The sequence below is a fragment of the Pseudomyrmex gracilis genome, unplaced genomic scaffold, assembly GCF_002006095.1.
Source record: "Pseudomyrmex gracilis isolate BER0280 unplaced genomic scaffold, ASM200609v1 scaffold_76, whole genome shotgun sequence".
Classification (NCBI taxonomy): Eukaryota; Metazoa; Arthropoda; class Insecta; order Hymenoptera; family Formicidae; genus Pseudomyrmex; species Pseudomyrmex gracilis.
Window position 1 is genome coordinate 662,912 of NW_018020660.1, and position 14,282 is coordinate 677,193.

The 14,282-nt window shown below is 46.3% G+C and overlaps 1 protein-coding gene across 1 annotated transcript in view; it reads right to left on the reverse strand.

The window, feature by feature from the left end:
- Window positions 1-14,050, reverse strand: part of LOC109854956 (serine-rich adhesin for platelets-like) — a 146,152-nt gene extending 132,102 nt beyond the window's left edge. Inside the window, exon 1 of the mRNA XM_020428611.1 lies at window positions 13,167-14,050. The gene's annotated coding sequence lies outside the window, so the exon portion shown is untranslated. The remainder of the gene's footprint in view (window positions 1-13,166) is intronic.
- Window positions 14,051-14,282: the final 232 nt, after the last annotated feature.

The following is a 14,282-nucleotide window of genomic DNA, read 5'->3' on the forward strand; positions in this document are numbered from 1 at the left end:
TGTTTTTCAGGAACAAGAACCTGTTATAATACGCGCGCGCTTCGGCGGGTTGGTATGTGTGTGAAAGAAATATGCTCCGTGATTTTAAGATCCGTTAGCGCGCGGTGCCACGAGAATCGAGCGCCGCATATCTTTGAAGTGGAATTTCTCTCTACGCGAATCGACGGAACTAATGATGCCGTCCAGCAGAAACTGCGGAACTATTAAGGGTACAAATAGAACTAATACCGAGTATAAATAGAACCTGATGCCGGAATACTTGAAGAATTTTCGAGTTTGCGGTGCCAACTTTGCACTGACCGAAAGGAACTCTGTGTTTTGGCAGAGATATGTGAGAGAGATATGTTTTTTTTTTTTTTTAACAAGAAATGCAATACAAAAATAGAGAAAAATATTAAAAAGATAGAAACAGAAATATTATATAAAATATAGAAAAAAAACATGATACATATAATAATTACTATATATAAATTATTATATATAATTGTGTGAATTAATACATTTATATGATTATTAAAAAAAAACTATAATATAATTATATTATAATTTTTACATACATTTTTTATAAAAGGTATTTATTTACATTACCGTTTGACGAGGCAAAACGTATGGATTTCGCTCGACGATACGTTTCGAACTTCAACGACGCGAAATCTATTGATAAACGCCGTTAAACGATTGTCAAATTAAATCGGAGCTGTGAATAAAGCCTCTCGATAAAACGTTTAAAGAGACGCTAATTTGTTTTGGTAACGCGATACACAACGGCGGCCGCCGGTTGAAACAATTTCTCGCGGCGGCGAGAGATTGGCGGAAATTTCTGAAAGAGCGGCGTCGCGTAACACAACGTAGGAAGAACACACACACAGGTCGGAGAGGTGTGCGAATATCTGCGTTAACCTCATTACCGCGCCCCCGTAGGCGTCTGATGATGATACGCGCGCGGAGGTGTGTGTACGAAAGCGGAAGAAAAGGCGGAAAGGCGTCCAGAAGAGCTGAGCTTCCGCATGAAGGAATTTGAACCGAGCCGAGGCTTGCGCGCGTCAACGACGCGGGGCTCGGGTGTGTATGTATGTATGTATGTATATGTTGCAAACTGCATGTTTGCATTTGCATCTAACGCGGTGGCTTGTCTAAATCATCGAAGCGAACAGTGACCGATAAAAGGATCAAAAGACCAGAGGGGGCGAGAGAGCGTGTGAAAGGCAAAGCCCTTCTGTTTATCAGCCGCGCGCGCGAACCGAAGGGGCTCCACGAACCGTACTTTAATCGCGAACGATTAATCGGTTATCATTAATCGGAGATGTTTTTCGCGATCGCGCGCAAGCCGTTCGAATTTATTGAAATGTAAATAATGTAATCCAATCGGTTTTTCCGACTGAGTTTTCATATCGTCCCGTAATCTCGCTCGATCGTGATTCGAGTGGCAGATCCGCGCAGCGTAAATCGAGCCGCGATATGATAATGCGATCAACGAATCCACAGGATTTTTTACGTAATTGCGATAACACTATTCTGAATTGACTGAGAAGACAAACGACGCGCATCGGTGGTTGACGCAATTGTCAACGATTGTTTGCGGCCGATACAATGAAAGAAAACGCCAACGTCAATACGTGTTAAAGTCAGTTCGACAAATAATGATGAAACTCATAATGACCGCGAGAAAACGCAACACACAAAGGTCAAGTGTAATTTGTAACATCACCTTTGTGTACCCGTTTCAACACTTACATCCCTTAGCGGGATGTAATGACACTTGGACAACGACGATGATGATTATCCATCGCCGTAGGAAACCGGCTAAAACGCTACCATGGCTCTTTTGTCGAACCGGACTCTCTCTAACCTGCTGGAACGAACCTAAGAAGTTGCGCGTCGACAACACGCCATGTAGCCTGTGCCGTAGGACGCGGGCCGAAAACCGCAGCAGGTCCTTGCCACGGGGGGACGGAGAGAAAGAGAGAGAAGAGAGCAGAAAGGCGAGAGAGTATGATCGAAGATCCCTCGACGAGAGAAGGCCCGTCGTGTTAGTGAAGGGCGGCGGCGGAGGAGGACGAGGGTAGGGGGTCGATCGCAAAGCAAAGAGGGGAAGGGAGATGAGGTAGGGAAAGGAAGAGGGATAAGGGGAGAGAGGGAGAAGAGAGGAGGGAGAGATAGAGAGAAAGAGAGAGAGAGTCCGGGACCGTAACTGTGACTATGCCGGGACGGCATGATGGCGGGTGGTATGGGTCGTCACGGCAACCGGAGCCGAGGCTAGCAGAAGCAGACTGCCTCCATAGCGCCGCTCTCTCTTCTTTCTCTCTCCCTCTCTCTCTCTCTTTCAATCTCTATCTGTCTTTCTCGCTCTTCCCGCGACTTTGCGTCTCCCTCGCTCCGTTTCTTCCTCTCTCCCTCTCTCTTTCTCTTCCTCTTCTTTCGCCTTTTCCACCGTCTCCTGCCGTCGGCCGTTAACCGTTACGCGGCTATCTCCGCCTCTTGTTCCTCGACGCGGACTCGCACCACGACGTGTACCCCCTTTTTTTTCGCCGAACTCTCTCTCTATCGCATCCTTACCTGTTTCCCAGCGCGACCACCCGTCGTCGTCGTCGTCGTCGTCCTCCCTCCCGCCGTCCTACACACCCCCCGTTACTAATCGCCACTGTTGTCCCGCGTCGCTGTTTAATGCCTTTTCGCGTATTACACGCCGATGCTTAAATTTCGGATATTTGTGTGTTATTTTCTCGCGCGTTCGATTATGTAATTATTTGCGATCTTGCCCTGTTTTTCAAACCAAAAAAAAAACAAGACACGAGATATTCCGCGCGAGATTTATATTTAAAAACCACTCCCGTACGCGAAACGCTTGTTACATTATTAAAGGTCGTGTGTCTGCGAAAACGAGGTTATCTGGTCAACTTTAAACGCGGGGCCGTGCGCAATACCGTCACGACACGGCGATGAGCAATAAATAAAAAACTGATAACAAAGAATTCGTCGAGTTCAGATCAGAGCGTTTCTATAAAGGCATTTCCCTCCCGTTCGCTGCACGCGCGCGCGCGCGACGTCATGAAAAAGGATCTTCCGATAAAGTCCGACCGATGCAAACTACAGCCTGTTTACCTATGTATGTGTGTGTGTACAATACATAGAACGCGGGCGCGCCCGGTGCACAAGCGGCGAGAAGCAGGGAAAGGGAGGAACGAACGGACGGCCTTTCGAGAGATTGAACCAGTCCAATTTCGTGGAAACGCGCGCGCGATTTCGTGCGCGACCGCCGCCCCGGGGGGGGAGATTTTGAACGGCAAGGACAATCGATCCTTTGATCGGGCTAGCCGGAAGACAAACCGGGAATGGAGTTCTCTCTCGCTCGCTTGAGCGCGACGAAGATCCTTTTCCCCTCTTAGCCGAGAAGATGTAATCTTTGGTCTCGCGTATATAGAAGAAGCAGAGAGAGGGGAAACGTGCGTGTCTGTCTGACACGCAAGAAAACAGTGTCGCCAAATCGATGTTGTTTATCCGAAATCCGTAGCCCGTAACGGGACGAGAGCGATAACGACCGTAAAAAAACTAAACGGCGAACGAGAACCGCCGTAAGAGAAAAATTATTCATCGCGATGATTGAAGGTCCGCATTTTTTTTTTCTCCAATAGTCTGGCCCGAATCTATTTCTTTGATGTCGAGTCACACCCGACTTGGCGCAATAATGATATGAATATTATTAATTTTATCACGTGCAAAATTAAACACAAATTTATAAATAAAGAAAAAGATTTCGCTGTTATATGGCCGGCAAGAGAAATTGTCTGCTGAAGTTTTGGTTTCATCAACAAAACGTTTTTTGTTGGCAAAACAAAAATCTCAATAGGCTACGGCTTCTCTTGCGGATCTTTTTTCCGTGTAAGAATCGTAACAAAAGCGCTTTCAAAAAGCGAGGGAGCGGCATACTCAAGGCTGTTCTTAAAGGTTTTAACCCAAATTAACCTAAAAAAATATAACAAGCGAAATATAAACTGAAAACAGCAAATAACTTTGTTATGTGAAACGCACATAAATACGTCACGTCGTATGTCGGGTCAGACTCAACGTTGGACCGTAAAAGATTCAGATGTGAAGCGAAGAAAATGTCAAAGGAACGTCGCACTTCGAAAACCGTTGTTTTAGCAAAATTGCACGTGAAAAAAAAAGAGAGAATAAACATCGATTGTCGCGTCGCGCGATCTCTCTCTCTGGTTGATAAAATTTTACATCCCGGACGAGAAATTCCGCTAATTCCTGTGAAACGAAATAACACGCGGCGCGGTTCATCGTCGGTGGTTTAACGGTAGAAGCGAAACAATTCGTGCTTTCCGCAAGGAGAAATCAAGAGGATAAAAGAAGCGGATCATGCCCGCGGCGCATAAAGGAGAAGAACGGCGAGGGAATAAAGAGTATACGAAACACACAGCGCGGAGGGAAAAAAGCCACGACGAGATCCGTGCGGAACAATGCGAGGCTGAAAAGGAGAGAGTATTCGATGTACAGAGGAAAGAGCGAGAGAAAAGAGGAAGAAAGAGATAAAGGGAGGGAGGGGGGGAGAGAATAAAGTTGTGCTGTCGTCAAGCAGACTCATTATATGCGGCTATTCGAGAGCAAAAAACAAACCAGAAGAAACAAAATAAAAAAACAAAAAACAAAAAAAGAAGCACAACGAGACGCACGTGCCGTATCTGCATTTCTAATTGCACCTAATATATCGCGTTTCAAAGTGTATAAAAAGTCGCGCGTGTGCGACACATCGCGAGAAAGAAGAGAGAGAGAAGAAGAAAGAAGGAGAGAGAAAGATTAGTGTAAATTAAATAAATTCGAACTTCCGCGAAACACCACATTAAGCAATTTTTGCAACATATCGCGTAAAAATTGTTACGAACTTCAAGCGCGACGAAAAAAAAAAAAAGAAAAGAAACACAAGACTCGGACTTTTATTTCACATTCCGCTGAACTTTGTGGGATATTAAATACAGCGAGCGAGTATCTTTCGAAGACTTACCGAGAGAAAGAAAGAGAGAGAGGGACAAAGGGAGGGAGTAATCCGGAAGAATTTTATTCGCTCAAAAGAATCAATTAAGATCGCCGTGTGTAATTTTATCGCATTGTGGCGTAATTTCTCGCCAAGTTTAAGCGCCCGCCGCCGGCTGGCGACAAAAGATATCGCGAAACGGGGAAATCGGAATAGCGTGTGCGCGCGCGCTCGCGCTCGAAACGAGGAAAAAAGGAGTTAATGCAAATGGATACGTCCAAGTTATAACGTTAATTAAAGCGCGCGGTACCGTCATATATTACATTACGGAGAGAGAGAAAGAGAGAGAGAGAAAAGAGAAAAAGCGCGCCGACTAGCAATAACACGAAAACGCTGGCCGGGGGTAAGGGGAAAAAAAAACCCGGAGCGCAATTATCCAATTCGTAGATAACGAATCTCGATCGGGCTCTGTACGCGAGTTTTCGCGCGTGCCCAATCGAATCCATGAATGCTTTCCGACGCAATTGATTTTGTAATTAAAACGCGGCGATTTAATGCAATCTCGGATAAATAAATTTTATCCTCAAAGCAATTGCAACGCGAACAGAGAAAGAGAGAAAAGAAGATGCGCGAAGAAACAGCGCGACAAGAAAGAGAGAGAGAGAGACAGAGAAAGTCACGACGGTTCAAAAGACACGATCGCAAGGACTGCTCGTTAAAGCGGAAAACAACTGGAGACAAACGCGCGAGGACGACCACTTTCATATATCGCAAAACGCAAGCGAACGATGAGCGCGCGTGTGGGTAAATACATATATATATATATATGTACGTATATAATTTGAGGAAGATGTCACTTTGAACGTGTATATTTGCCCGAAATGTTATTTAGCCGCGTCATCATTAGCGAGATAAAGTTACAGACACACGCCGCGCGCGTTGTGCGATATCTTTCCGCGGCGATATATTTAACTCCGCGTCTGTGTGTGTACGTAAACGATGTTATTTTTGCTATCAGCGCGCTATAGACGAAGACGGAGCGAAACAAATAAAGCGATTACAATCTGTCAAAGATAACGATTACACCGATCGATATTACTTCCTCACGTCCAAACAAACTCGCCGCGAGCGGACAAATACCGTTTTTATTTCTTTTTCTTTTTTTTTGTTTTGTTTTATTGCCGCAAGCGACTCTTCCTCCACGTCCTTTTGTTTTTTATTCGCAAAACCGATCGATCTTCCGAATAATCTCGTCGTCGTCGCGTTCTTGTTAACAGCATCTCTCCATTCTCTTTCGCTTTGCTCATCTTTTTTCGATCGCCCTCTTCCCCCCAGCCCGAAACCGGGTGGCCACCTGCGATCGATTTCGCATGTACGCGACGACGATATACGCAAGTGTAGTGGACGAAACCCCTCGACTTTGTACGACGTACAACATTCATAAAAAAAGAAGATGATTTATAAATCACGATCGTCGTAAAAAATTCCGCAACGACCTGACGAGATTCGCGAAAATTACGGAGCCGCGATGTAAAAATATTGCGCGAAACTTTCTGTCGGTTGTGAAGGGGACGTTCTCTACTACGGGATCTGCGCGTGAGAAATCGGAGTTGTATAAAATTCGTACGCGCCGTTGAAAAGAGCGCGTTGTTGCTCGACGAGAAAGAGAGATAGAGACTAAAAATAACACTTCAAAGGCACGCGTGACCGAGAATAGCACTCGTATTCGCCACGACGATATCGTTTCGGCCAACATCGCTGTATGGGAGAGAAAAAAAAAACAATAACCTTTTCACCGTTAATTAACAAATTCCGCCATTTAATTGTCACGATCATTCCGAAGCGGAACTAATACGCGGAATCAAATATTTCGGCCGCGCGTTGTAATAATCCGCGCGTTAATTATCGCAAAACGGACCGACATTTAAATGCGCCGAGGGGGTCGTTCGGTTCGCTGAATGAATTACACGGGGCGCGGTTGTAAATCTGTCATCTGCTAAGTAGCGGACGCGTGAATTATTTCGAATCGAAATACGTTTGGAGGAAGGGTGGAATTGCGGGGTGGAAAGTGGATAATAATTACGTTGAGGAAATGACACGTTGAAACATTCGACGAGCGATCAGTCGCTTTTCTCCGTGAACAATAGTTTATCTACGCAATTCGCTCGGACATGATTATGCGACACGCCACATCCTCGCCCGCTTAAGATCCTTTTTCGGAGCACGGCGGCGTGACGAGGAGATTGTCCGTGGGGTCGCCGGATCCTTTATTGTAACGACAATCCCCTCGTTCCCTCGTCCTCGACTTCCACGCGGCCCGAGTGAGACCCTCGGTGTGTGCTCCGACACGTGGGATTACGCGCACCGGAAATATCTAAATACCTTGTCTCCATTTGTAAGCACCTGCGACACTTCTTCGCGATTTCGAATGTTTCTCTTCGCTTCAACGTTCGCCCACTTTCCAAAATCTCTCGTTTAACAAAACGAAAACATTGAACTCGAATTAACCGCGCGCCGCGTAATGTATTCGGGTTGACATTTATCGTTTCGCGCGATACAAAATCGCGAAAAAAAAAAAATTAAATTGGTGCAAAAATAATGGCGCGGTTTTTGTTGGTTTAACTTCGTTTGTTTCAGACACTAACTTGATTATATATTCGTCCGCTCATTTCTCACTCGGTGTGAGCTATTTTTCCTCTGGTGCTGTGTTGGAAAAAACAAAAAAAAACCTTCACAGACTATTATCGCGACCGTTATTTTAAAAGCGCGCGCGGATCGGATTACGGCACGTAACGACGCGAGCGGCAACATGAACTTCAATTCGTGCGTAAACAGTCGACGACTTCCCAAAGTCACATACCGTTTATCTAGGTCGTGGCTTATCTCTCCGGTATCTTATTAACACGTTTAACACACGACGAGGAGAACGACGCGGAAACCTCGAACCGTGGGCCGAGAAATTTCGGCGAAACGCGCTCACTTAATGTGCTCAACATGTGCTCACTTAATCGAGCACGCGGAAATCGCGGTCAGAGAAGCGGAACGAGCCTAACCTATATTTAAAACTCATTCAAACCTCATTTCAGGTGAGAGTCATACGGAGAGTATGCGGAACACCACAAATAGAATTCTTAAAGCCCCCCTTTGCCCCCAAATAGTTATGGAATAAAGCGAGGTAGAATATCTGTGTGTGTCAACGCGTTTCCAAATGTTACTTGTTAAAAAACCTGTTTGTTTTATTTATATTTCACCTTTTCAGTTGTTAAAACAATACAAATAAAATTTCAGAATATGCGCGGGTTTAGAATATCGGTGTTTCAAACAATTTTACAAATTTTATTTCTCGAAGAAAAAATGTTAAAACTGTGTATTTATATATTATTAACTTTTGTTGAAAAATTAGAACAACACGAATAGAATTTTTAAAGCTTTTTCGAAAAGTTTTTAGAATAGCGCGAGGTGAAGTATTGGCGTATCAAAATATTTAAAACTTTCATTTCTCAAAAAAATGTCACAAATGTCCATTTTGTTCGTATCTGTTGAGGTTTTTAGATTTTGAAAATTTTACATCGACTGTCAATTGTATCACTTTTGGACATTGAGGACTTCCGAAAAGTTGTCAGTGAAATAAGATAAGTATTTGGGTTGTATGTTTTCCTGCGTTTGCATATCTCGTTTCTCGAAGATAAGAATAACAATACAATCTAGAAAAAGAACTTATGAAAACATTTGATACGAGATACTTTAAAATTAGAAATTGAGAAAACAATAGCGCATTGAAGATGAGACGACAATGTTTCCCACATGAAAGCAATTATATCAAGGGTGGAACCCGAGACTACGCTTAGTAGGAAAAAACGGTCGTAAAGTTTTCTATTTTCAAAGAGGAGCTGCAAGTTCTAGCGTCCCGAGTTTCAAATTGCGATCGTAAATCAAAATTATCATTTATAAGTTGTACATTTTGTAGAAATCTACAAAGAAAAAAATTTTAAAAAACGCACCGCACTCGGGCCGAGAGCACAGAATCGTTTCTTCCGATCTTCGAGCGAGAAAAGTTTCTGCTCTCTTTCGACCGGTTCGTTCGTTCGTTTTCGAAAAGCTTTTTCCGGAGATGAGGAGAAAAACTCGCGCAAATGTTCGCGAGGTCTCGTTCCTGATCGCGGCGACATAATTCAACTGTGTCTTGCGTGTCTTTATAATAAAAATATCATTATTAATGCGATCAAAAACTGGATATCAGCCAACGAACGCGTCCGATGAATCGTGAAAGAATGTGCACGCGTCGATCGAGAGGAGAAATCGCACACGTGTGTGACGCACGAGAGCACGGCCGCTTTCACGTTAAGCGACACGGAACCTTTAAAGTAAATCGCTCCGTGACCGCGGCGCGGATTGTGCGCGATGAACTTCGGGCGCAAACACAAACGAACGCTAATAAGGCGCGATTGTAACCTCGCAATTCGTTGGGTGATTGCGAAACGAAAAAAAAAGTGCGGAAAGCTGCTCTTTGCGAAACCGAAACGCGTCGTCAAAACGATAACACACCGACGGCGACAATTCCCCGTAACTTTCTCCGTTCGACTCTTTCCATCAACTCGCGACGCAGGTACAAAACTTCGACAGCGACCAATGACGAAACACACGTGCGTTCACGACGACAAAAATGCATGAGTTTTTTTTTTCACTCGGCAAATTCTCGAAACGGGCGAAATCTCAGAAACCGAGAAAAAGTTTTCGCCTCCGACGACTCGACAAAGTTTCCGAAAATGTCGGCGAGCAATAAAACGATCTTCTTCCTCTCGGAGAGAGAGAAATAATTCCAAAAGTTCGGCTTCTTTCTCGGCGAGCGAGTGAACTGCTCCTTCGCGCGCATAAATTATTTGTCAGCATAATCGAATTACTCTCGACGACGTTTTGCACACACGAGATTCACCGAATCTCCGCGCTCGCTCTTGTCATAAAAAACACACACGCACACAGTGTCGCAACACACATTTACATTTCAAATCCACAGTTTTCTTGTTTATTTAAATTTCCAAGCGAGCGAGTTTCCAGCGAATTAAATATTGCATCTTTGTTGTCGCGCGCTCATTAAGCCGATAATGGCGATTTAATAAGACCGATTATTCATACATTTCCTTCTCGTTAGCATGCGAGGTGTTTTGTTGCGAAAACTACGCGAGAGCTTTTTCAAAATAAAAAAACAAAAAAAAACGTCAGAGACTTTCCGTATTTGCACGCGCGCGGATCAGAGCGCGATATCAAATGCACAAGAACTCGCTGTCGATAACACGAGCGCGATCACGTTCGACCGTACATATATATTTTTTTATTGAGCCTGCGAGATCGAACGCGCGAATAAAAAAAAAAAAAGCAAAAAACACGACGACAAGTCGTGTCGCGAGGAGGAGCGGGAACAGAATGCGAAATCGCGGATACGCGTTTGTTTGCAAACAAACTGAGCAAAGCGCGAAGGAGAAGAATTAACGACGAGAGGAGGAAGAGGAGGAGGAGGAGGTTTTGCGTCTCTCGGATCACACATACCCAAAGAGATTGGCCGACGACGGCTGCCAAGAAAAGAGAGAGAGAGAGAGAGAGAGAGAAACCGGCGCTCGAAGCCAATTCAATTTGCCGAGACGCGACTCGGGGTTCTGCTTAGCGGTAATTATTTCCGGGGTCTCGGTAAACGTGTTTCGCGCTTACCTCCCGTCCGCCTCTCCCACCCTCCGCGCCGAAAGGACGGCGGATACGCGATCGATCGGCGACGCGGCACATGTACGTCAAATACACACACACGACGATGACGTCGTCGCGATCGTCCGTTCGAGGACGACGATCGATCGGCAAACCCGTCGCTGGTGCCGTGCCAGAAATAATATCGTTGACGGCGAAGAGAACGCGAACTACACCGTGACCGAGGAGCGCGCGACCATCGGAAGTTTCAGCGGTGCGCTTCGAGAGAATCGCTTTCTCTTCAGACGCGTCTAAAATATTTTCACTACGCGCGCGCTCTTTCGAAGAACACGAACAGACTGATCTCGTTTTTCCTGTACGCGGGACTACGCCCGAATCGCATGCGATGCGATTTGCCGGCTCTTTACGACGGGTTCTCGTGAATAATTCAGAGGGGACCGAAGGGGGAGAGGAGGACCCTTCCCTCGCGTGGTCTCGGGAAGAGATAGTCACGGATCATGTCCCATCATTGCGCGCATCTTCAAACATTAACGTTCATATTCACGATTTTGCTCATTTCTTTCTCAATTACGACTTTTCGATTTCTTGTGCAAAAATAAAACATTTTGGACGAGTGGTCGACGGCCATTTTCCGCGACAAGGCTCGACTCGATTCGATCGCGCGCGAACGTGTTGACAATTTTTCGAGAGAGGATTATTGTCGCGCGAAAACGTTCTGTGACAGTTTTTTTCCACGGTTAATTATACGCCGTCAATTAAAAAACTCAATTACCCCGTATCGTTTCGCGCATCTGGTCTAATTCTCGAAAAGCAGAAGGGGAAAACAACGTCACGACCGACGTTCTCGGTATAACAGGTGTTTCTTATTTCACGCGTTGAACACACGTCGAGAAAATTGATCCGCCACGGTAATTTCCGATTTACCATCTTTTTTTTTTTTTTTTTTTTTTTACACGCGAATCTCCCGCGGTATGCGAACGGATTGAAAGCTCGCCGAAAAAGCAAACAGGAAATTTCGCGCGCGCGCGTGCGCGCGGGGGTCATTAACTTCTTGCTGTCAATCGTGCGAAAACAAACTTGATTCGACAAGCACAAAAATAATTTTTCACAAGGCGCGCGCGCCCGTCGTATAAATTTTTCGTTCAAACCCCGGAGAGAAACACGCACGTCAGCTGTCGACGAGTGTTTTTTGTAGCAAAAACGAATTCTTGTCGGGGAAAAAAATATTCTCTTAGTCCGGGGTGTAATTCACACGCGGCTTGAATAATATATGTCGCGATGCGCGAAATAGCACACAAAATTGCGGCACTCGGAAAAGCTGGACACGGTTGCTCGAGAGAAATTCAATGAAAAAAGCGACACGCGCGATCGAAGTGTCAAAAGCATAATGTTAAAACCGGTCTCGACACACGGAATCGGAAAAATTTTCTAACGGCACTAACGATACCAACATTTTTTTTTTTTTTATTGTTATTATTACTTCCGCAGACACGCTTCAAGGTTAGACAGCGCGCCGTGACGAAAGGGCGGCGGATACAATGCGCAAAACGCGAGCACAATAAACTCGCGCGACTCCGATCGCGCGCTCGGGGAACACGCGAATTATAACACGGGGAAATAAAACACCCAATGATTGATGCTTTAAAGACCTGTCAATTTTCTTTTTTTTTCTTTTTTTTTTTTTCACGAGCGTCGACCAGAAGACTCTGATGTTGCCGTAAAAAATTCAAATTGATTCCGCTGCAACGTCAAGCGAGAAAAAAGAAACCACGGAATACAACTGGAAAAAAAAAAATCAATAAGTGGCAATCATTGAGGGAGCGACTAACTACAGGTTCGGTTGCTTCGTCAAGTTGCGCGACTGTCGCGCGAATGCTTTTATCTCTCTCGCTTAGAACCGCGCGAAGGTTAAAAAAGAACCTTGCTCCGCTCCGTTTCGTAATCGCCGTAAACAAACGATACGCCGCCGTCGCCGTCGCCGTGCTCTCTCGCCCTTTGCTCGACCGAGCGCTCGCCCGCCGCGGGCGACTGGAGATCTCGCTCGATTTTCAAACCTCGTCTCAAAAATCACAAAGCGCGCTTCATCAACCGACGTTTATTGATTTTTTTTTCCTTTCCTCCCGATCAAGGAACGAAGATACAGAACACATACGCACACACACACGCGATTCTATTAATAGTGTCGCGCGAGTCTTCGTTAGTTTCGACGAAGCGGTTCGTCGAATTTTCCGTGAAATGGAAATCGCTCGCGGTGTGTGACGAAATTGCGAGTGTTGAACACGCGCGCGCGCGCGACATCTAATTTCGCTCCGTAAACATTCTTTGCGAAGTGTCGGGAAGACTACAAATAACAAGATGGCAGCCGATCGAGGGATAGAGAGAGAGAGAGAGAGAGAGAGAGCGCGAGCGATAAGCGCGGCGGCGCAATTTGGGATCTCGCATCGATCTCGCACGAAAGTGAACGCAGCGCAACGTAACAAACGTGTGTACTCACCGGACTGTCGATTTTGAGGATGTGCTGCTCGCAGACAAGGAACTCTTTTTTGCTGGGGTGAGGGAGCGGAGGGCGGGCGGTTCGCAGAGTATATAATCCAGAGAGAGACAAGTATCCAATGTGATTAAATCCACACACTGATGCGGGAAAAAACTGTCGCGCACACTGATAGAAAATTCTCACTGCGCGAACTCTCTCTCCGTTGAGGAGGGCGCGACGCGGAATATACAAATTTGCTGTGCGCGCGTACTTTCCGTTTCACCGCGCGATCTCGCACCGATCTTCCTCCGGACGTGAGAGAGAGAGAGAAAGAGAGAGGGAGCACACAATAATCTCGGAAGCGAGACGCGAGTCAGAAGTCGGAACTCGAACGAGCCTCGCTACGAGTGCGATCGCGAGGCACACTTGCACACTTTCCCCGCGACGCGCATCACTAATAATACATCACTACGTCAACGCAAAATGCTGCTCGGCATGGCCATCATTGGGCAGTGCCGCGTTGCCGTTCCATGCTCGCACGCTGCTCGACCGCGTATATCCAAGAAGTTAAACAACACACCTCGCTCTGTCGGAGATATATTCAGAGTTGTAAGCGATTGTGTCGTATCGTGCCAGCGCAATATTCGCGCGCGCGCGCGCGCGCGTTCGGGAGACACGACGAAAAAACTGGCCGCGAAACAAACGCAAACAACGACGATCACATGATCCCGAGAAACGAACTTGTTTCGCGCACGGGAACGCGGCGTTTCGATCCGCGAATCAGACGGGATCGGACGAATGGAGGGCTCTCTGCTCGTCGGAGATTCGCGCGACTCGGAATTTTGTTCGCGGTGCGAAAAAAAAGCGCCACTGAGACGACGACGTCCGTTATCCCCGAGAGCTAAAGCGAGACTGACGGCGGCGCACGAACTTGCCCGATCGTCGCCGCGCCGATCCGACCAGCCACGAGAACGCACGAACAGGCCAGTAATGCCCGATGATCGAAGAGCCCTCCCCACCACTTCCCCTCACACGGACACACTGCCGTGTGCGCGACGCGGGCTCGACGACGGATAGATTACACGCGGCGCACGCGCGCGAACGAGCGAATGAGCGAATGAGCGAGTGCGCGCTCGC